This window comes from Protopterus annectens, chromosome 13.part0 (genome assembly GCF_019279795.1).
Source record: "Protopterus annectens isolate FY-2018-M chromosome 13.part0, PAN1.0, whole genome shotgun sequence".
NCBI classification, from domain to species: domain Eukaryota; kingdom Metazoa; phylum Chordata; order Ceratodontiformes; family Protopteridae; genus Protopterus; species Protopterus annectens.
This window is the reverse complement of record NC_056747.1, coordinates 300,902,368-300,925,986: the sequence shown is the minus strand read 5'-3', so window position 1 is coordinate 300,925,986 and position 23,619 is coordinate 300,902,368. Positions and strand designations below refer to the sequence as shown.

At 43.4% G+C, this 23,619-nt stretch overlaps 1 protein-coding gene across 1 annotated transcript in view; it reads right to left on the bottom strand.

Moving 5' to 3' along the window:
* The window catches only part of RNF126 (ring finger protein 126), a 673,386-nt gene that overhangs the window by 423,282 nt on the left and 226,485 nt on the right, over nucleotides 1–23,619 (bottom strand). The gene's annotated exons all lie outside the window — the stretch shown is intronic.

Sequence of the window (23,619 nt, the reverse complement as noted above, 5' to 3'; positions counted from 1 at the left end):
AGGGTTGCCTGACGCAGGACAACCCCCATTTGTTATGACTGCAGATGCATCCTTGAAGGACATCACCCTGAAAAGGGTAAAACATCATATGCAGGAAACTGAAAGGCTAGGGGGATAGGAGGGCGGGATGGTTGCAGACAAATGAATACACCTACTCAGATGGAACGTTATGGTGAGTACATAACTTCTAAATCTGAAGTAGGAGATTCATTTGTCTGCAACCTGTGGGACAGAGTCCCCAGCTACCTGAATCTTGGGCGGCCATCATGGAAGGATATTCCGGAGCACCGCGGAGCCAAAGGATGCTCTACCCCTAGATGTAAGATCCAACTTGTAGTGGGAAATAAAAGTATGAGATGAAGCCCACGTGGCTGCTGCACAAATATCATCTAGAGGAATCCTAGCCTTAAAGGCTGCCGAGGTAGAGACTGACCGGGTTGAATGGGCATGAACACCCTCTGGTGCGGGCCTTCCCGAAGCTTGATAAGCCAATAAGATACATTGTGAAATCCAGCGAGATAATGTCACTTTAGAAATTGGTTTGCCCAAATTAAATTTAGCAAAGGAAATGAACAACTGGTCGGATTGCCTATGACCAGCCGTCCTGTTTAGATAGAATCTAAGTTGCCTGTGAACATCTAAGGAATGAAGCTTGTATTCACCTTTGTTTTCATACTTCGGAAAGAAGACAGGGAGGTTAATGGATTGATTAATGTTTGCTTCAGAAGCTACCTTAGGAAGAAAGGACGGGTTGGTCCTGAGGTAAACACGGTCCGGATGAAAGACCAAGTAAGGAGGTTTAGCTGATAATGCTTGAAGCTCTGAGACTCTCTTGGCCAAGTAATGGCTACTAAGAAGGCGGTCTTGAAAGATAAGAATTTCAGATCTACCATAGCCGCCGGTTCGAAGGGGGGGGCGGTCAAGGCCTGGAGAACTAAGGAAAGGTCCCAAGGAGGAACCGCTTGCTTTACCGGGGGCCTGAGAAGAAAAGTACCTTTAAGGAAAATCTTACATAACTTGGCCGACATCAGTGGATTGGAGTCATGACCAATGTGATAATGAGAAATTGCAAGTTGTACTTTGACCGTGGAACTGCTGGCACCATCATTAAAAAGAGTGGTTAAAAAATCAAGCACCAAAGGGAGAGGAACTGTGAAGGGGTTTAGGCCTTGCCGCTCCGCCCACAAAGAGAACCGTTTCCACTTGCTGCGGTAGACTTTCCTAGTGGATGGCTTATGAGCTGCCACCAGGATGGCCTTAACAGGGGACGAAATACCGGGAGTCCTGATCAAGAGTGGAACTGGAGCAGCCAAGCGGTCAGCTTCAGGTTGTCCAGGTTCGGAGGAGATAAGTGGGATGGATGAGATATCAGATCCGGAATGGGATCTAGAATCCAAGGAGGATTCACTGAGTGAGACCTTAGGAAGGGGAACCAGATCTGTCGAGGCCAAAATGGAGCAATGAGAATCATTCTGCACCCCAACAGAGAGGCTTTCTGAAGAACTTGGAGCATCAGAGGCAAGGGGGGATAAGCATAAAGAAGACCGGGTGGCCAAGCATGCACCAGAGCGTCTCTTGGGGAACCTCCGGGAGGAGGTATCAGAGCGAAAAAACTGTCGTACTTGGTGTTTGAGGGAGAGGCAAAAAGATCGCAACAAGGAGTTCCCCACCGTGCGAAGATGCGTTCCGCTACCTGAGTATTGAGAGACCACTCGTAAGGGGTGAGAATGGTGCGACTGAGTTTGTCCGCCAGGATGTTGGACCGACCCGGAATATGCGTTGCTATGAGAAAGCGGTTGGTGGAGATTGCCCATTCCCACACTCTCATGGCTTCTCGACAAAGAGGGTAAGACCTGGTTCCTCCTTGCTTGTTGATATACCAGACAACCGACATGTTGTCCAATTGAATCGCAATTGTTCCCAAGGGAAGAAAGGCCTGAAGTGCTAGCAACGCTAAGAGCACTGCTCTCATCTCTAGAACGTTGATATGCAGTAAGGTCTCTGAATCGTTCCACGTGCCCTGGACCGTCCGGCCTGCAAAATGCCCCCCCCACCCGAGGCGGGAGGCGTCCGTGGTCACCGTGGCGAGAGGGGGAGAAGCACAAAACGGGCGGCCTCCGTGGAGATCTGGAGAGTGTAGCCACCACAGGAGGGACCGCTTGCAAGCCTTGCTGATTGCAATGGGATGATGCATAGGAAGAGCAAGATACGACCACTGAACTAGGAGTGTCCATTGAAGGATGCGATATTGAACCTGGCGAGAGGAAGAAGCGCTATTGCTGCCGCCATGGACCCTAGGGCCCTCAGGACCAACTCCGCCGGAACTGAGCTTGAGTGGAGAATGGCCCGCACCTGGAATTGCAGATTTTGAACTCTGTCCGCAGTGAGGAAGGCTTTTAATCTCCTTGTGTCTAACCTGGCACCTATAAAATCTATGAACTGCGTGGGTGCTAGGTTGGATTTTTTTGTGTTTATTGTGATGCCCAGATGGGGAGCAAGCTGGAGAAAGGAGTCTCGCGCCAATAGTAGTAGATGCCTTGTTGGGGCGGTGAGAAGCCAGTCGTCCAGGTAGGGAAAGACCTGTACCCCCTGAAGCCTCAGGTGGGCCGCTACCACTGCTAATACTTTGGTGAACACCCTGGGGGCCTGTGGTGAGACCAAAGGGAAGGACCCGGAATTGGTAGTGACTGGCTCCCAGCCAGAAGCGGAGAAACCTCCTGGAGCGCCTGTCCATTAGTATGTGGTAGTACGCATCCTTGAGGTCTATGGAGCACATCCAGTGATTTTCTCCCAGAAGGGGGAGAATAGACTGCAACGTGACCATTCGGAACTTCTCCTTGGGAACTGCCAGGTTCAAGAGTGAAAGGTCTAAAATTGGTCTTAGATCCCCCGTCTTTTTTGGCACTAAAAAGAACCTGGAGTAGAACCCTGATCCAATCTGGTCTGGGGGGACGGGCTGGATGGCTCTTTTCTTTAGCAGATGGCTATCTCTGCCAAAGCGGCCTCCCACTGACCGGGTGGAACGTCGGGGAGGGACTTCAATTTTGGCAAATGAAGAAAGGGTATACGGTATCCTGTGGATATGATCTGGAGGACCCAGCGGTCTGATGTTATGGACTCCCATGCCGCTAGGTGCTCCGAAAAACGTCCCCCGACTGCCTCCAGAGTGGAGCAGCCAGGCAACCCCTCAGGGCTGCTGCACGGGCCGTTCAGAGAAGGGTTCTCTGGACCAGAAGTTCCTGGGAGCCCCTCTGCCCCTAGGGCGGCGTCCTCCCTGTCCTCCTCTGCCACGGAAGGACTGGTTGTCCGGAGCAGACTGAGATTGCTGCGACTTCCGGAACCACATCTTCTTCTGTCCCTTTTGGTTCCTAGAATAGGGCCTCTGGGGAGCAGAGAAGCGGATTCCGACGGCAGACAGCATCTTCCCGTCCTTCTCGCTCTGGGTCAAAGTGTCGCAAACAGTTTTGCCAAAGAGGGCAGAACCATCGAAGGGGGCGTTCGCAAATGACGCCTTGAAGGGTTCTGAGAAATCGCAATGACGGAGCCAGGCCTGACGTCTAGTAACTAGGCCTGCCCCTGCTGCTCTAGCGGCACCTTCCGTAGCATGGGACAGTAGCCGCATAGAGGTATTGGTGACTGACCTGAGAGTGGCCATGCGGGTGGAGTGCAGCACTTTGTCCTCCTCCGACATGGACTCTGGGGGGGGGGGTGCAGCGTATTCTTTAATAAGATCGCGCTGCATCCTAATCACGTGTGCCAGATAGTTCAGCGCCCTCACTGAGAAGGTCTCTGAACTAAACATCCGCTTCCCCAAGCGGTCCATCATCCGAGACTCCTTGCTCGGGGGATGGACTGAGGGACTCTCCTGAGCAAGTTCCCTCTTGGTGGCCGCCGCCATCAACATGGCATCTACCGGAGGCCCCTTACTCCAATGGGCACGGTCAGCCGGGGGACTGAGAATACGGTCGGGCCTTTTAGGGATTGGCTCCACGGTGTCCGGTTCCTTCCACGCCCTGGTGGCAATGTGGTACACCAGGGGTCGGCAGGAGGGGACACCCAAGAGGTAGACGGGCCCGCTTCAAATGCCTCCAAGAACACGGACTCGTCCGAGGAAGACTTGGGGCCAGACCACCCCCCCCCCCCTTATGCGGAGCATTTCCATGATGTCTCCAAATGAGACATCCTCGGGGGGTGACCGTGGGGAGCCTTCCCCTTCCTCCAAATCCGTGTCTTCTGTGAGAGACTCGGGGGAGTCAATGTGCCTCCTTTTGCACGTATGTTTGCGGGGAACATCCTCCGGGGGGCTGTCAGAGGTCTCCTCGCAAACAGTAACCTGTTCCAGGGGAACAGCTTGGGGCAAAGGAGCGGGCTGTCCCAAGGGCCGGATGGTGGAAGCCTGACCCAGTGCAGAGGAAGCGCGGGACGGAGCCGAAGCAAGTGCCGGGGGTCCGGAGACCTTCAACAGGGCCCTCTCCACTACATCAAAAGCCGAAAGGGAGCCGACCTCGACCAAAGGATCCGACAATCGGCTCCCCCTCGGATCCGAGGAGTGGATCGGAGCCGGCGCCAAAGCGCTTGGATCCGAAGGGGCAGTGCGCTCCGACACAGACGGCGCCGAAGGAGCACTGTTCCCCCCGGATCCGAAGCTCGGATCCAGGCTCCGAGAGGTCGGATCCGAAGTACCAAGTACTATCGGAGCCGACCCACCCCCGGCTCCGAAGCTGCTCGGCTACAACTGCTCCGAACCCGGGTAGTGGGTCGGAGAAGGAGCAATTGGCTTGAAAAAAGGGGTCGAGCTCCCCCCCAGAGGGGGGGGGGGGGGGAAGAGCACTCCCATCTGCATCTGGGCCTGGATGAACCTTCTCATCATCCGGTCCAGATCAGCGTCTGACAGGCTATAAGTTGATCTCGACGAGGCTACCGAGGTAGGCCTTGAGTGCCTCCTCGATAGCCTCGACGGAGATCGGGTCTCCTCCTCCTCAGGTCCCGGTGAAAAACACACAGGAGACCGGAGCCGAGGAGGGGGAGAGCCAGCAGACAAGGAGGCCGGAGGAGAAGCCCGCTTGGCTGGCGGGGCCGAAACAGAGGTCTCGGCCCGCCGCTTATGGTGCTTCTCCCTCCGGTCCTTCTTTCTAGCTTCCCTCTCCTCCGAACCACTACAGGGAGGTTGAGTCCCAGGAGGAGGAGGGGAGCGAGAGGAGACAACCGTGGAGGTTACCCCGGAGCGGAGGCGGAGCAGAGTCCGGTGGCAAAAGACCCGCCAAGACAAGCTTGGACCTCCGCTCCTTCAATGCCCTGGGGTTGAACCCTGCACAAATGGAACATCCAGAAGTGAGGTGTTCAACCCCAAGGCATCTAACACACCGAGTGTGGCCATCAGCCGGGGAAAGCTTATGGCCACACTCGGAGCACTTGGAGAACACAGCTTTGGGTTGTTCAGACATCCCAAAACCAAAAAAGTTACTTAAACTAAAATAAAGCAAAGTAACTAAACCACACACAGGCCCCAAACACACACTACGCTACCAGCGAGGGGAGGGATAAGAAAATTAAATTTTTAAACACTAAAAGTATAATTAAGTAATAGGGAAACCTAAACTTCCACACAACTTTCACACAAAAAAATCAAAATTTAGCACTTTAAATACTGAAAAAACTGCACTTAGCTGAAGAGCTTAGGAACACAAATCTGGTCACCAGCGCGGCAAACGAGATCTGAGGTCATGAGGGGAGAGCAGGGCATTATGGGTGAGGGGAGGAGCTGAGAGCTTGGATCCATAGCTGGTAAACCATGCCGGTTCGGATCCGATATCGGATCCATAACCCACAGGTTGCAGACAAATGAATCTCCTACTTCAGATCTCAAGAACAGCAACAGTCGTAGTTCCAATAGCAGGTTAAATCCTTTATTTTAACAGACAACAGAACTCTCCAAACAAGCGCTTTCGCCTGGTTGTACCAGGCTTTATCAAGTTGAATTAAATGAATGCTTTCTGTCCTTTATATACTAAAAGTATTTAGTCATGTGATATTTGCAGCACTTGCTAATTACATTAATTAACAGAACTTCTGCTTGTTAACAAATGCAGTTTAAAAGTCCGAATGATTCTTAAAAAAATGGAACACATTATATTGTACATACGTTATTTAGATGATATATGTATTTTATGGAAGGGCAACAAGGAAGAGTTTGGAGAATTTTTTAACTATTTGAACGCAACTACTACATTTTTGTCCTTCACACATGAAATCAGTGATTGCTCTTTACATTATTTAGACATATTGTTGAGTAAGAACATCACAGCAGGTTGCTTTCAAACAAGTATTTATAGAAAAAAGACACACTCTAACACCTTCCGGCATTATGACAGTGGACACCCCCATTACACTAAGAGAGGCATAGTAAAGGGGCAATTTATAAGAGCCTCAAGAATGTCTAGTACAAATTAATTATTTTTGCAAGAGATTAACATACTAGAGGACATGTTCCTGCAAAGAGGATATCCCCACACTTTATTAAAAGCACTAGCATTAGAGGTAGTAAACAAAAGAGATTCCCTGTATCCCCCTTTATTGGGAAAAGGAATAGTTACAAAGCAACCCAACAACGAACAGAGTAATTCACTTTTAAAAAACAATTTTGTTTATACTTTTAATGGGGGCTCAGATGTTATTGAAAGCACTATCAACACTTTTTGGCCTATTTTAGCGTTAAATGAAGACATCCATCAGTTTTTACCTGACAATGTAAGCTACACCAGGAAGAGGGACACTAACCTTAAAGGGTTATTTGAAGGTAGAAAAGACAACAAAAATTTCAGAAACACAAGAAAATTGGGCACACAAAAATGTGGGGCCTGCAACCAATGTAGTTACATAATAGAAAATGAGTGTTATTATTTAGCTGCTAGAAAGACATGTCTATACCCCTATGACAGATACACTTGTAATATCAAACGGGGAGTATATCTGGGGGTCTGTCTGTCCTGTGACAGTTTTTATATAGGGAAGACAGAGAGAATGCTCAAAAGACGCATTTATGAGCACCTCAATGACATCGAAAGAAAAAGGGAGACAAATGCATTTTATAAACATTTTTTAAATTGCCCTAACATGCAGCTAAAATTTCTGGAAATTGAACAGGTCAAGCAGGATGCCAGGGGTGGGGATTGGGAATCTCACCTAGAAAATCGCAAACTAATTTGGCAGATTAAGTTAAATGCCACCCACCATCCTGGCCTTAACGATAGTATTAGCTTGAAGAGTGTATTAAAAATAAATAGAGATAAACTACATTAACCATATTAGCTGAAGACATCCACAGACTTAATATATGGTTCTCCTCTTCCATCATTATTACCTCTCACCTTACAGAGATTTGGCTTCACTTCTCTTTTGCAAATAGACACTGCCTATATTCTAAGCTTTGTCACTTGTTATAGAAGTTCTTATTATATAGAAAGGACGAGCTATAGAGAGCTTGTTTAAACAAGCTAAGAATATTTAAACAATGTTTGGTTTCTGACTTCTTTCACAATGTAAAATACTTTTTAACATATAAAAATGAACACAAAACATTTTTATTTTGTGTATATATTTTTAAGAAGAATTTTTATGATACTACTGAGAGCATATACATGTTCCTACTGGGCAGATTTTAGAATATTTATGTCAGTATATATTTAAGTTAATTTTGGAATTAATATTTTTTTAAGAATCATTCAGACTTTTAAACTGCATTTGTTAACAAGCAGAAGTTCTGTTAATTAATGTAATTAGCAAGTGCTGCAAATATCACATGACTAAATACTTTTAGTATATAAAGGACAGAAAGCATTCATTTAATTCAACTTGATAAAGCTTGGTACAACCAGGCGAAAGCGCTTGTTTGGAGAGTTCTGTTGTCTGTTAAAATAAAGGATTTAACCTGCTATTGGAATTACGACTGTTGCTGTTCTTGAGTTACTTCGAAGTGCACTAGAAGCCATTCATTTTGTAATTATACTGGCTAGCTGAACCACGCTGTTTTCCTGCTTTTGGAAATAAGTTTTTATCTGTTTTTTTACTTGGCTTTGTTTGTTGTTTGCTACGTTTTTTCAATGGCGGAAGATCCAGCTGGTTCAAACTTCCCTAACACGCCGTTATTGCTCAGGGAGGAACAAGAAGATTCCCCAGTCACCAGGCAAGAATTTAACAAACTGCTAGCTATGATGACGCACATTAGCAACTTGCTAACTGCAGCCAAACCTGACTGTTCTTCATCGTTGCCGAGAAACCAGCAACAAAGACAAACTAAAGGAAAAGTACATACACGAACTCAGGAGCCGAATGGCGGTGAGAACGTTGCTTCCAGCTTATTAACGGCTGTTAATAACTATGCTGAACAAGACCAGCAATCTAGACACGACCAAAGGGATTGTTGTAATGATACTACATTAAATGCAAACCAAAATGCATTTAATTTTAGAGCGTGGACAGAACAACAATACGTATTTAAGCAAGGTACTGGACATAAACAATTTGAGAGAATGGACACTGATTTTGAAATGCTTAGTAATAAACTGTATGCTTATAAAAATATGCAATTAGAAATTAATTATTTAAATGAATGTATCAATGTGCAGCGAGTGCCAAAAGGGCTCCGCTGCTTCAAGTTTCCAAATAATGCTACAGTTGGTTCAACTTTACATTCCCAATTGATAGATTTATTTGACAAGACAGGACTTGAGATTTTGAATTTAATGACCCAAGATTATCAGAGAAAAGCTGATATTTTACTGAATGAATTGACTTCTTTAAATGAAAACATTGTAAACCATAGGAATTTTTTGAGTTTCAAAAAGAAATACGATGATGTATTTATAGAAGTGGACCAGCATTGTCTTAAAGTTATAGAACGCAAAGCAAGGAAGCTAGACAGGGATTTGATGGAGTACAAAGAGGGTAGGGCATACCCAATACCAAGGAATAACAGACCTAGTCACATAGAGAAAGATAATAATAATTTTGGAGATAGCTCACAAGAGGGAACAGCCACACCCGGGAATGAACCCCTGAGAAGGAGTGAGAGGTTAGCAAATAAAGACACTAGTAACCAGTCTCAGGTTTTTCAATACCCCCAGGGCAGACCGACGGGGAGGAATCAAATGTATCCACAGCAAGGTTGGAACAGGGGGCGCAGATAGGTGAAGAGAATTTATTTGCTATGTTAGAGCATTTAGGAGAATTGCACACAGACATAAATGGTTGTCAGATCTCTAGTAAAAACAATTTTAAGATTTATAACTACACAGATGCCAGCATTACTCCTGAATTTTTTCAGCTATTTACCAAAGGGCTGCATTTTGTTCCTATACGACCTATGGACATTTCCAAAACATTAACTGAGTTTAAATTATTTGTCAGGAAGTTGAACCTAGCTATTTACTTTAAAGGTCAAGAGAGATTAGAGGACACATTCAGCAGACAAAGTACTTTCAACCCCCCCACACACCCCAACTTGAAAGTATTTGAAGAATTAGTGGAAAATGCACTCAGGGAGAGAATTAACACTCAGGATAAAAAAACTAAAAACAACTTGGATTCCCATTTACTCCAACTTATTGAACATATTAATAAAGAAAATATCAGAGTGATGCGACCCGACAAGGGTGGAGGGGTAGTCCTTATGTATAATTCTGAATATGAGACTTACATACACAACATCCTGCAAGATGGAGAAACTTATGAGCTTATTTCAAGAAATGAATATAACCTAGCCATTTCCAAGATACATTACACGCTTAAAGACTACCTCAACCAGGGGGGCATTAATGAAAAACTTTACAACTTTCTCTCTGTACCTAAACCGAAAATCCCGGTTATGTTCGGGATACCTAAGGTACATAAGGGCTTAGCACCCCAGAAATTCAGACCCATTGTAGCAGGAGCAGGGAGCATCACGGAGCCGATTGGCATATTTATAGATCAGAATTTGAAACATCTTATTTCAACTATTACTCACATCTGTAAAGACTCATGGGAATTTATAGGCAACATTACATCCAACCTGTTTGACCCTGACCTTTTATTAGTCACTATAGATGTTATAGAATTGTTCCCTAGCATACCACACAGTACAGGTCTGGACTGGTTCAACGAAATTTTGGCCACTGAATCTGGGCTGACAGGAAGCTTAATTAATTTAATAGTTGAGTTCATGGAAACTGTATTATTAAACAACTATATTTACTTTAACGGGGAAATTTTCCAACAGAAGAAAGGGGCGGCTATGGGTGTCTCATGTGCTTCGTCTTATGCTAACATTGTCCTCTATAGATGGGAGAAGGCCTTTATCCATACTACAAAACGGAAGGAACACATTATATTGTACAAACGTTATTTAGATGATATATGCATTTTATGGAAGGGCAACAAGGAAGAGTTTGGAGAATTTAACTATTTGAACGCAACTACTACATTTTTGTCCTTCACACATGAAATCAGTGATTGCTCTTTACATTATTTAGACATATTGTTGAGTAAGAACATCACAGCAGGTTGCTTTCTAACAAGTATTTATAGAAAAAAGACACACTCTAACACCTTCCTGCATTATGACAGTGGACACCCCCATTACACTAAGAGAGGCATAGTAAAGGGGCAATTTATAAGAGCCTCAAGAATGTCTAGTACAAATGAATTATTTTTGCAAGAGATTAACATACTAGAGGACATGTTCCTGCAAAGAGGATATCCCCACACTTTATTAAAAGCACTAGCATTAGAGGTAGTAAACAAAAGAGATTCCCTGTATCCCCCTTTATTGGGAAAAGGAATAGTTACAAAGCAACCCAACAACGAACAGAGTAATTCACTTTTAAAAAACAATTTTGTTTATACTTTTAATGGGGGCTCAGATGTTATTGAAAGCACTATCAACACTTTTTGGCCTATTTTAGCAGTAAATGAAGACATCCGTCAGTTTTTACCTGACAATGTAAGCTACACCAGGAAGAGGGACACTAACCTTAAAGGGTTATTTGAAGGTAGAAAAGACAACAAAAATTTCAGAAACACAAGAAAATTGGGCACACAAAAATGTGGGGCCTGCAACCAATGTAGTTACATAATAGAAAATGAGTGTTATTATTTAGCTGCTAGAAAGACATGTCTATACCCCTATGACAGATACACTTGTAATATCAAACGGGGAGTATATCTGGGGGTCTGTCTGTCCTGTGACATAGGGAAGACAGAGAGAATGCTCAAAAGACGCATTTATGAGCACCTCAATGACATCGAAAGAAAAAGGGAGACAAATGCATTTTATAAACATTTTTTAAATTGCCCTAACATGCAGCTAAAATTTCTGGAAATTGAACAGGTCAAGCAGGATGCCAGGGGTGGGGATTGGGAATCTCACCTAGAAAATCGCAAACTAATTTGGCAGATTAAGTTAAATGCAACCCACCATCCTGGCCTTAACGATAGTATTAGCTTGAAGAGTGTATTAAAAATAAATAGAGATAAACTACATTAACCATATTAGCTGAAGACATCCACAGACTTAATATATGGTTCTCCTCTTCCATCATTATTACCTCTCACCTTACAGAGATTTGGCTTCACTTCTCTTTTGCAAATAGACACTGCCTATATTCTAAGCTTTGTCACTTGTTATAGAAGTTCTTATTATATAGAAAGGACGAGCTATAGAGAGCTTGTTTAAACAAGCTAAGAATATTTAAACAATGTTTGGTTTCTGACTTCTTTCACAATGTAAAATACTTTTTAACATATAAAAATGAACACAAAACATTTTTATTTTGTGTATATATTTTTAAGAAGAATTTTTATGATACTACTGAGAGCATATACATGTTCCTACTGGGCAGATTTTAGAATATTTATGTCAGTATATATTTAAGTTAATTTTGGAATTAATATTTTTTTAAGAATCATTCAGACTTTTAAACTGCATTTGTTAACAAGCAGAAGTTCTGTTAATTAATGTAATTAGCAAGTGCTGCAAATATCACATGACTAAATACTTTTAGTATATAAAGGACAGAAAGCATTCATTTAATTCAACTTGATAAAGCTTGGTACAACCAGGCGAAAGCGCTTGTTTGGAGAGTTCTGTTGTCTGTTAAAATAAAGGATTTAACCTGCTATTGGAATTACGACTGTTGCTGTTCTTGAGTTACTTCGAAGTGCACTAGAAGCCATTCATTTTGTAATTATACTGGCTAGCTGAACCACGCTGTTTTCCTGCTTTTGGAAATAAGTTTTTATCTGTTTTTTTACTTGGCTTTGTTTGTTGTTTGCTACGTTTTTTCAATGGCGGAAGATCCAGCTGGTTCAAACTTCCCTAACACGCCGTTATTGCTCAGGGAGGAACAAGAAGATTCCCCAGTCACCAGGCAAGAATTTAACAAACTGCTAGCTATGATGACGCACATTAGCAACTTGCTAACTGCAGCCAAACCTGACTGTTCTTCATCGTTGTCGAGAAACCAGCAACAAAGACAAACTAAAGGAAAAGTACATACACGAACTCAGGAGCCGAATGGCGGTGAGAACGTTGCTTCCAGCTTATTAACGGCTGTTAATAACTATGCTGAACAAGACCAGCAATCTAGACACGACCAAAGGGATTGTTGTAATGATACTACATTAAATGCAAACCAAAATGCATTTAATTTTAGAGCGTGGACAGAACAACAATACGTATTTAAGCAAGGTACTGGACATAAACAATTTGAGAGAATGGACACTGATTTTGAAATGCTTAGTAATAAACTGTATGCTTATAAAAATACGCAATTAGAAATTAATTATTTAAATGAATGTATCAATGTGCAGCGAGTGCCAAAAGGGCTCCGCTGCTTCAAGTTTCCAAATAATGCTACAGTTGGTTCAACTTTACATTCCCAATTGATAGATTTATTTGACAAGACAGGACTTGAGATTTTGAATTTAATGACCCAAGATTATCAGAGAAAAGCTGATATTTTACTGAATGAATTGACTTCTTTAAATGAAAACATTGTAAACCATAGGAATTTTTTGAGTTTCAAAAAGAAATACGATGATGTATTTATAGAAGTGGACCAGCATTGTCTTAAAGTTATAGAACGCAAAGCAAGGAAGCTAGACAGGGATTTGATGGAGTACAAAGAGGGTAGGGCATACCCAATACCAAGGAATAACAGACCTAGTCACATAGAGAAAGATAATAATAATTTTGGAGATAGCTCACAAGAGGGAACAGCCACACCCGGGAATGAACCCCTGAGAAGGAGTGAGAGGTTAGCAAATAAAGACACTAGTAACCAGTCTCAGGTTTTTCAATACCCCCAGGGCAGACCGACGGGGAGGAATCAAATGTATCCACAGCAAGGTTGGAACAGGGGGCGCAGATAGGTGAAGAGAATTTATTTGCTATGTTAGAGCATTTAGGAGAATTGCACACAGACATAAATGGTTGTCAGATCTCTAGTAAAAACAATTTTAAGATTTATAACTACACAGATGCCAGCATTACTCCTGAATTTTTTCAGCTATTTACCAAAGGGCTGCATTTTGTTCCTATACGACCTATGGACATTTCCAAAACATTAACTGAATTTAAATTATTTGTCAGGAAGTTGAACCTAGCTATTTACTTTAAAGGTCAAGAGAGATTAGAGGACACACTCAGCAGACAAAGTACTTTCAACCCCCCCACACACCCCAACTTGAAAGTATTTGAAGAATTAGTGGAAAATGCACTCAGGGAGAGAATTAACACTCAGGATAAAAAAACTAAAAACAACTTGGATTCCCATTTACTCCAACTTATTGAACATATTAATAAAGAAAATATCAGAGTGATGAGACCCGACAAGGGTGGAGGGGTAGTCCTTATGTATAATTCTGAATATGAGACTTACATACACAACATCCTGCAAGATGGAGAAACTTATGAGCTTATTTCAAGAAATGAATATAACCTAGCCATTTCCAAGATACATTACACGCTTAAAGACTACCTCAACCAGGGGGGCATTAATGAAAAACTTTACAACTTTCTCTCTGTACCTAAACCGAAAATCCCGGTTATGTTCGGGATACCTAAGGTACATAAGGGCTTAGCACCCCTGAAATTCAGACCCATTGTAGCAGGAGCAGGGAGCATCACGGAGCCGATAGGCATATTTATAGATCAGAATTTGAAACATCTTATTTCAACTATTACTCACATCTGTAAAGACTCATGGGAATTTATAGGCAACATTACATCCAACCTGTTTGACCCTGACCTTTTATTAGTCACTATAGATGTTATAGAATTGTTCCCTAGCATACCACACAGTACAGGTCTGGACTGGTTCAACGAAATTTTGGCCACTGAATCTGGGCTGACAGGAAGCTTAATTAATTTAATAGTTGAGTTCATGGAAACTGTATTATTAAACAACTATATTTACTTTAACGGGGAAATTTTCCAACAGAAGAAAGGGGCGGCTATGGGTGTCTCATGTGCTTCGTCTTATGCTAACATTGTCCTCTATAGATGGGAGAAGGCCTTTATCCATACTACAAAACGGAAGGAACACATTATATTGTACAAACGTTATTTAGATGATATATGCATTTTATGGAAGGGCAACAAGGAAGAGTTTGGAGAATTTAACTATTTGAACGCAACTACTACATTTTTGTCCTTCACACATGAAATCAGTGATTGCTCTTTACATTATTTAGACGTATTGTTGAGTAAGAACATCACAGCAGGTTGCTTTCAAACAAGTATTTATAGAAAAAAGACACACTCTAACACCTTCCTGCATTATGACAGTGGACACCCCCATTACACTAAGAGAGGCATAGTAAAGGGGCAATTTATAAGAGCCTCAAGAATGTCTAGTACAAATGAATTATTTTTGCAAGAGATTAACATACTAGAGGACATGTTCCTGCAAAGAGGATATCCCCACACTTTATTAAAAGCACTAGCATTAGAGGTAGTAAACAAAAGAGATTCCCTGTATCCCCCTTTATTGGGAAAAGGAATAGTTACAAAGCAACCCAACAACGAACAGAGTAATTCCCTTTTAAAAAACAATTTTGTTTATACTTTTAATGGGGGCTCAGATGTTATTGAAAGCACTATCAACACTTTTTGGCCTATTTTAGCATTAAATGAAGACATCCGTCAGTTTTTACCTGACAATGTAAGCTACACCAGGAAGAGGGACACTAACCTTAAAGGGTTATTTGAAGGTAGAAAAGACAACAAAAATTTCAGAAACACAAGAAAATTGGGCACACAAAAATGTGGGGCCTGCAACCAATGTAGTTACATAATAGAAAATGAGTGTTATTATTTAGCTGCTAGAAAGACATGTCTATACCCCTATGACAGATACACTTGTAATATCAAACGGGGAGTATATCTGGGGGTTTGTCTGTCCTGTGACAGTTTTTATATAGGGAAGACAGAGAGAATGCTCAAAAGACGCATTTATGAGCACCTCAATGACATCGAAAGAAAAAGGGAGACAAATGCATTTTATAAACATTTTTTAAATTGCCCTAACATGCAGCTAAAATTTCTGGAAATTGAACAGGTCAAGCAGGATGCCAGGGGTGGGGATTGGGAATCTCACCTAGAAAATCGCAAACTAATTTGGCAGATTAAGTTAAATGCCACCCACCATCCTGGCCTTAACGATAGTATTAGCTTGAAGAGTGTATTAAAAATAAATAGAGATAAATTACATTAACCATATTAGCTGAATACATCCACAGACTTAATATATGGTTCTCCTCTTCCATCATTATTACCTCTCACCTTACAGAGATTTGGCTTCACTTCTCTTTTGCAAATAGACACTGCCTATATTCTAAGCTTTGTCACTTGTTATAGAAGTTCTTATTATATAGAAAGGAAGAGCTATAGAGAGCTTGTTTAAACAAGCTAAGAATATTTAAACAATGTTTGGTTTCTGACTTCTTTCACAATGTAAAATACTTTTTAACATATAAAAATGAACACAAAAACATTTTTATTTTGTGTATCTATTTTTAAGAAGAATTTTTATGATACTACTGAGAGCATATACATGTTCCTACTGGGCAGATTTTAGTATATTTATGTCAGTATATATTTAAGTTAATTTTGGAATTAATATTTTTTTAAGAATCATTCAGACTTTTAAACTTCATTTGTTAACAAGCAGAAGTTCTGTTAATTAATGTAATTAGCAAGTGCTGCAAATATCACATGACTAAATACTTTTAGTATATAAAGGACAGAAAGCATTCATTTAATTCAACTTGATAAAGCCTGGTACAGTTCTGTTGTCTGTTAAAATAAAGGATTTAACCTGCTATTGGAACTACGACTGTTGCTGTTCTTGAGTTACTTCGAAGTGCACTAGAAGCCATTCATTTTGTAATTATACTGGCTAGCTGAACCACGCTGTTTTCCTGCTTTTGGAAATGAGTTTTTATCTGTTTTTTTACTTGGCTTTGATTCTTGAAGAGGAACTTGCGGGAGTCAGGTACTCTGTAATACCGGTCAGGTTTTCTGGGAGCTGGAGGTAAAGTGCCTGGAGAAAGGCTAGATTCCAAGAAAGCATCACCTACAATGTCCAGAACAGGAGGTATAGCTAAAGACCTGTGTTGAGGAAGGAGTAAGAATTCCCTAAGCCTCTTTTTGGAGTCAGAGTAATCCCGGCTTTCCCAGCGGACATGCTCTCTAAGAGTGTGCAAGGCTTCACCAAAAGAAAAATCTTCTGGAGGGGAAGCAGAGGGAATGGAATCCTCTGCATCAGAATCCTCACAGGTAGATGAGGGCAAATCTTGGTAATCAGAAGTAACAGAAATATCAGATTCCTGATCTGAAGACTCAGAAGGAAAATCAGTTCTAGGTCTCTTAAGAGGGGGGAGGCTGGCTTCCCCTAATTAAGGTAATAAGGTCATAAGGTCTTCAGCCATTCTAAGCATTAGTTTTTTAGTCATATGGGCCTGACCATGCGGTTTGGACATCGGTTTTCTAGGCGTGGTGCAAGTTTTAGGCCTGGATGAAGAAAATGTCGTTGGTTTAAAATGCAAGCCTGTAGGTCTGAATACACCCTCAGAAGCCGGTGCCTGCACAGAGGCTCCAGGCCCATCCAAGGTAGAGACATCCGCAGGTTCCATAGTCGAAGAAGCATCTCCCAGCAAATGGGTCTCAGTAGAGGCCTGCGAATCTGAAGTAGCAGGTATCAGGGGCTGCAAAAGCTCCTCACTGAGTACCGGCAGACTGGCGACTAGCTTAACAGAAGCGTCGTCGGCAGTTTTGGACCTATGCAGTCTGGCTCTGTCTTTATCCTTACGTTTTTTAGGAAGATCGGTAGTCGGACGGCTTACCGAAGCCATTTTGGAGTACGGATACACAGTACCAAAATAATTTGCTGCAAATATAGCCCGACGTCGAATAGTTCGGGGGTTGAACAAGGCACAACACCGACAGCAAGGGATGTCACGTCGTGGTCTGGGCCTAAGCAGGGAATGCAGTACGAATGAAAATCTTTATGAGGTATTTGCTTTTCACAAGACAGATAATTGTTAACTTTTACTGACATCGACTGGAGCAAAAAAAAGATCCTCAATGGGGTACTTATCTTTTTTTGAAGACTTCGGTTCTGAAACTCGAAAACGAAATTTTCAGGAGTCGGACGACCGGCACTTGCAAACTGCTTCTGCTTCGGGTACCGCACGGCAAGAAAGACTGATGTAATGGCGTCAGCTACATGTTTTATATCCTTGATGACCTGACGTCATGGAAGGAGACAGCATCCAACACAGGAATCCAAGACTCTGGTATTCAGGCCGGCTGAGGGCTACCTGCAGGCAGATAACCCAAATGTGATGACTGCAACAGTGAAACATGAAGAAAGTACAGTTTTGTACCTACCATAAATGTAGATGTCCGAACAGGAATGCATCTGCAGTCCTTACAAATGGGTTGTCCTGTCGTCAGGCAGCCCTTCGGTCGGCCGGATTCCAAAGTCTGGGTCTGGCCTCGGCTGGTGTCGCACTTCACCCGACGTCATAGCTGCAGTTCTTCGGGTATAAAGGCATCAGCCGACGCCATTTTCCTCAGTGTTTCTTGCCCCAGATGCCAGTTGCCCTCTTGGATAGCTAAATTTTGGATAAATGCCAATGTTTCCAAATAGTAGAAGGCAAACACAAAAAATAAGCATGTATGTACATATATGCAAACAAATACACCATAAGAGACCCCCCCCAGCTAGCTATTAGATGGGCAAATACCCTAGGAATACCACAGAGGGGAAGGAGGGTGGGTAATCCTGACTGCAGATGCATTCCTGTTCGGACATCTACATTTATGGTAGGTACAAAACTGTACTATGTCCTTCAAGGATGCATCTGCAGTCCTTACAAATGGGTAGAATACCATAGCCAAACTAGGGGAGGAGGAAGAAGAAATTATGGTGTAGTTAGGATCCCTTGCAAAACAGCAGTGGTAAACCCTGCTCGGGATCTAGAGTATAAAGGTAAGTTATAATGCTTGGCAAATGTATGCACGGAGGTCCAAGTAGCAGCCTCTATAATGTCCTTGGTAGCCACTCCTCGTAAGAAAGCTGTAGTAGTGGCTGTAGCCCTTGTAGAATGAGGCCTTATGTTCTGTGGAGTTTGCTTTCCATGGTAGGAGTAACAGAATCTGATGCAATTTCCTATCCACTTGGAGATTGTCTGTTTTGAAATTGCTTTTCCTTCCCTTCCTGTTGCATATGCTACCAGAAGCTGGTCAGTTTTTCTATTGCCCTTGGTTCTGTCCGGGTAGTAGCGCAACTGTCTATGTACATCCAAAGTATGCAGCAGTCTTTCCCCTGTTCTGTGGATTGGGGAAGAAGGTAGGTAGGTGGATAGCCTGGTTTAAAGACACTCTGGATACCACCTTAGGCATAAATGTAGGATTTGTTCTCATGGACACTCTATCTTGATGGAAGATTAGGAAGGGTTGTACTGCCATTAAAGCCTGTAGCTCAGAAACCCTTCTTGCTGAGGTAATTGCCAGCAGAAAAGCAGTTTTCCAGGATAGGTGTTGAAGATCTGCTGTTGCTGCTGGTTCGAAGGGGAGTGTCAATTTTTCTAGCACAAAGTTCAAGTCCCATGCTGGTAATGGTGGTTTCCTAGGAGGTTTTACATTTTAATTCCTCTCAGAAACTGCCTGAGTAGAGGATGCGAGAAGACAGGGGATCAAGCTGTATTCTGCAGAAATAGCTGATGCATGTATCTTGATGGAGGAATAGGACAGGCCTGTATGGAAAAGCTCTGCCAAATACTCCAGGATGTTGGCAATGTCTACCTTTGACACATCTTTTCCCCTTTCAGTACTCCAAATGAGAAACCTTTTCCATTTTCCTGCATAGTTCCTTCTTGTTGAAGGTCTGCGGGCCACAAGGATAATGTCTTTAACCCTTTGGGATAAATCTGGGTTAGTTGCTCTTATGTAATGTTCCAGGCAGTCAGCTGCAGAGTTTTCAGGTTTGGATGCAGGGTGTTGTAGCCGCTCTGAGTTAACAGCAAAGGAGTCAGGGGTAGTGTCCACATTTTCCCCCGAGACATGCTCCTCAGTAATGGGTACCAATGTTGTCTTGGCCAGTCTGGAGCTATCAGAATGATCCTTGGATGTTCCTCTTTGATTTTCAATAGCACCTTGTGCATCAAAGGAAGAGGTGGGAATGCATATGCTGTCAGGCCTTTCCAACTGAAGGATAGAGAGTCCACCTTCCAAGCAAGTGGGTGGTGCGTCCTTGTGCAGAATTTCTTGAGCTGGTGATTGAGTGGGGATGCGAATAGGTCTATTTGTGGCAGTCCCCATTTCCTTGTGATGACCTTGAAGATGTCCGGGTGTAGCATCCATTCGTGAGCATCCGAGGTAGTTCTGCTCAATATGTCTGCTAGGATGTTTTCTTTTCCCGGTACAAAAATTGCTTGTAACTGAATGTTGTAGCTCAGAGCCATATTCCATAGGTCCAGTGCCATCCGGCATAGAGGGTATGAATGAGTGCCTCCCTGTTTGTTGATGTACCACATGACTGTGGTGTTGTCTGTCCTTATCATCAACTGCCCTTCTTGGAGGAATGGTCTGAAATTCTGGATTGCTAGTTTTACTGCCAGCATTTCCTTTTGATTTATGTGCAGGTGCAGCTGATCTGGAGTCCATAAGCCTTGTATGCACTTGTCCAGCATGTGGGCCCCAACCCGAGGTCTGAGGCGTCCGTTGTGATGGTTTGGCTTGGTTGAATGCTGTGGAAGGGCAAACCTGGTTTGACTGGCATGCCTGAGCCCACCATAGGAACTCTTGTTTCAGGCATGGGATTAGTGGTATTTCGGTTTCTAGGCTGTGCCTGTGTTGAGACCATAAATTCTTCAGGTACCACTGTAGCTTTCTCATATGCAGTCTGGCATGAGGGACCAGGATTATGCAGGATGCCATGAAGCCCAAGGCCTGCAGTACTTTCCTTGCTGTTAGTTTGTTCTGCTTTGTTAATGCCAAGAAGTAGAGAGGAAGTTGTTCTTGTTTTTCTGCAGTTAGGAATGCCATCTGTTTTACTGTGTCCAATTCTGCACCTAAGAAGGTTATTCTTTGGGATGGTATCAGTCTTGATTTTTTATATTGACTGTATATCCCAGGGCTTGCAGTAAGCAAATGACTCTTTGTAAGTCTTCTGTTAGCTTGTTTTTGTTGTCCGCTTGTATCAGGCAGTCGTCCAGGTATGGATATATTTGGATTCCCTGAAGCCTGCAGTGAGCGATTACTGATGCCAGGCATTTCGTGAACACTCTGGGCGCAGTAGATAAGCCAAAGGGCAATGCTGAGAATTGATAATGCTCTGATCCTGCAAGAAATCTGAGGTATCTTCTGCAATTTGGTCGTATGGGGACGTGCAGGTATGCCTCCTTAAGATCTAGAGTCACCAGCCAATACTCCTTGCCCAGCATGGGAAGAAGTTGCTGTAGGGTCAGCATTTTGAATTTTGGAACAATGATGAATTTGTTTAAAGCGGACAGGTCGAGAATAGGCCTCCAATTTTTCTCTTTTCTTGGTACCAGGAATAGTCTGGAGTAAAATCCCTTTCCTTGTTCCATAGATGGTACCCTTTCCACAGCTCTCATCTTTGCTAATTGAGCTATTTGTTTTAGAGCTTCTGTCTTTTGATTTGGTGGTAGGTTTGGCATTCCTCTTTTTCCTGGTAAAGTATGGAAATGAAACCTGTAGCCTTGGTCTATAGTTTGCAAAATCCACTTGTCTCTTGTGATGTAGTGCCAGTTTTTTGAAAATAAGGCTAACTTTCCGCCCAAGGGTGCTGCTATTTGTTCCCTGGTAGGCGGTGCCAGAGCCAAGTCACTGTGATTGTCCTGTTGCAGTGGTAGTAGTTGTGTCTGTGCCTTGCTGGTTGTTACCGTGCCACTGGCGTCCCCTGTAGGCACCTCCTCTGGATTGATTCCTGCCTCTCTGTGTTTTAGAGGAGTCTGGAAAGGACCAATTTTTGGAAGGCCAGTTCCTGCTAAACCTTGGAGGCTGAACCTGTACGAAATCTTTCACTGTTTGTACAGATTTTGCCTTCTCTTCCATTTTCTTCAGTACCTGCTGAGCAGGAGAACCAAATAAACTGACCTTATCCATAGGAGCATCTAATAGTTTTGCTTTAACATGATCCGGCAAGACCTGTTCTTTCAACCATGCATGCCTTCTTATAACTGTGCCAGTCATGGCTGATCTAAAGGAAGCCTCCAGTGCATCATAGCCACATTTTAAAGAATGGTTACTAACCTGCTGAATGTTATGCACCATTTCTAGAACATATTTCTTATCTAAAGAATCATCAGAGGACAGTTTCTTAGTTAACTGATCAAGCATAAACTCCTGGTATTGGATCATATGAAACTGACAGTTCAATGCCCTAGCTGAGAGAGTAGCAGAGGTGTATACTTTTTTACCCCATCTCTCTAAGGACCTGGATTCCCTTTCAGAGGGGAGAGGGTTTTTAACTGAGGTTGAAGCTACTGCCTTAGGCCCCTGGGAGATAGTCTCGGGATCTGCAAAAGGAGCCTTGTATAAACGGTAGTCTCGGGATCTGCAAAAGGAGCCTTGTATAAATGGTGATGTGTGTCCGGGACCCTGTAGAACCTATCGGGCTTAGCAGGGGCTGGAGGCAAAGTATCAGGAGCAGTGCAAGCATCATTAAATGCATCATCTACAACAGGAAGAACTGGAGGTATAGCTAAAGGCCTATGTTGTGGTAAATGCAAAAAGGTCCTAAGCCTTTTCCTTGAATCTGAGAAATCTTGCCCCTGCCATTGGAATTGCTCTCTCATGGCATGTAAGGTTCCCCAAAGGAAAATTCCTCTGGTGGAGAGGCAGAAGGAATCGATTCCTCAGCATCGGAGTCTTCATAAGGAGAAAAAGGAGCCTCTGGATGGTCTGTATTGTCTGTATCATCAGAAGAATCATCTGAGGACACTGGCTCAGGGGGGCTCTGCTCTAGGTCTCTTTTCTGGAGGAGGTTGAGAGGCCCTGTCTGGATGAGGTTGGGATCCCCTTATTAAAGAGATGAGATCCTCTGCCAGAGTAAGCATTTGGGAACTGGAACTGGGCCTGTGAGAGGGGGGCTTAACAGGCACAGACTTAGAAGTTTTGGCTGCTTTAGCCCTGGCAAAGGCCTTTATGGACATGGCTGCAGGCGGCCTAGCAGCACCACGTGCAGGGGTTGAAACATCCAAAGGGATGGTGTCCGATAATTCTTGTGAAACCACAGTAGCAGGTTGAATTTCAGAGGCCGATTCAACCAGGTTAGAAGGGGCCTCGGTAGTAGTCATGGATTCGGCTGAAGATAGAACCGTTTGCTCGGTTTCGGACGAAACCGAGACACTCATGATTTGCTTAACAGCGGTTTTGGCCGAAACCGCGGCGCGAGTGTCGGTCCTTTCTGCGTTTCTTAACAACTTGTGAAGTCGGAGGATCCGGCGGCATTATGTACGCAAAATCTGAGCGAAAAACTGTTTAGCAAACTCCGACCGGCGTCTAAGCGTCCGTCGGTTGAAAGAAGCACAGGCTAAACAAGCTGCTACGTGGTCTGGGCCTAAACAAGGTAAGCAGTAAGAGTGGAAATCTTTATGAGGTATTTGTTTCCCACAAGTTAAACAGTTATTCACTTTTTCTGACATCGGCTGAGGCAAGAAAGAGTCCCCAACGGGGTACTTAGCTTTTTAGAAGTCTTCGAAGTAGTATTCGGTAGTAGTAATCTCTGGATCTGACCGACCGGCACTTGCGAACAGCTTCTGCTTCGGGCGCCACGCGGCAAGAAAGACTGGGGAAAATGGCGTCGGCTGATGCCTTTATACCCGAAGAACTGCAGCTATGACGTCGGGTGAAGTGCGACACCAGCCGAGGCCAGACCCAGACTTTGGAATCCGGCCGACCGAAGGGCTGCCTGACGACAGGACAACCCATTTGTAAGGACTGCAGATGCATCCTTGAAGGACATCATCATGCACTTCAGGTGCATATATAGCCAAATTCTGTAAAACTATATTAAAAAAAAAAAAAAACAGCTCGCATCAATCAGCATA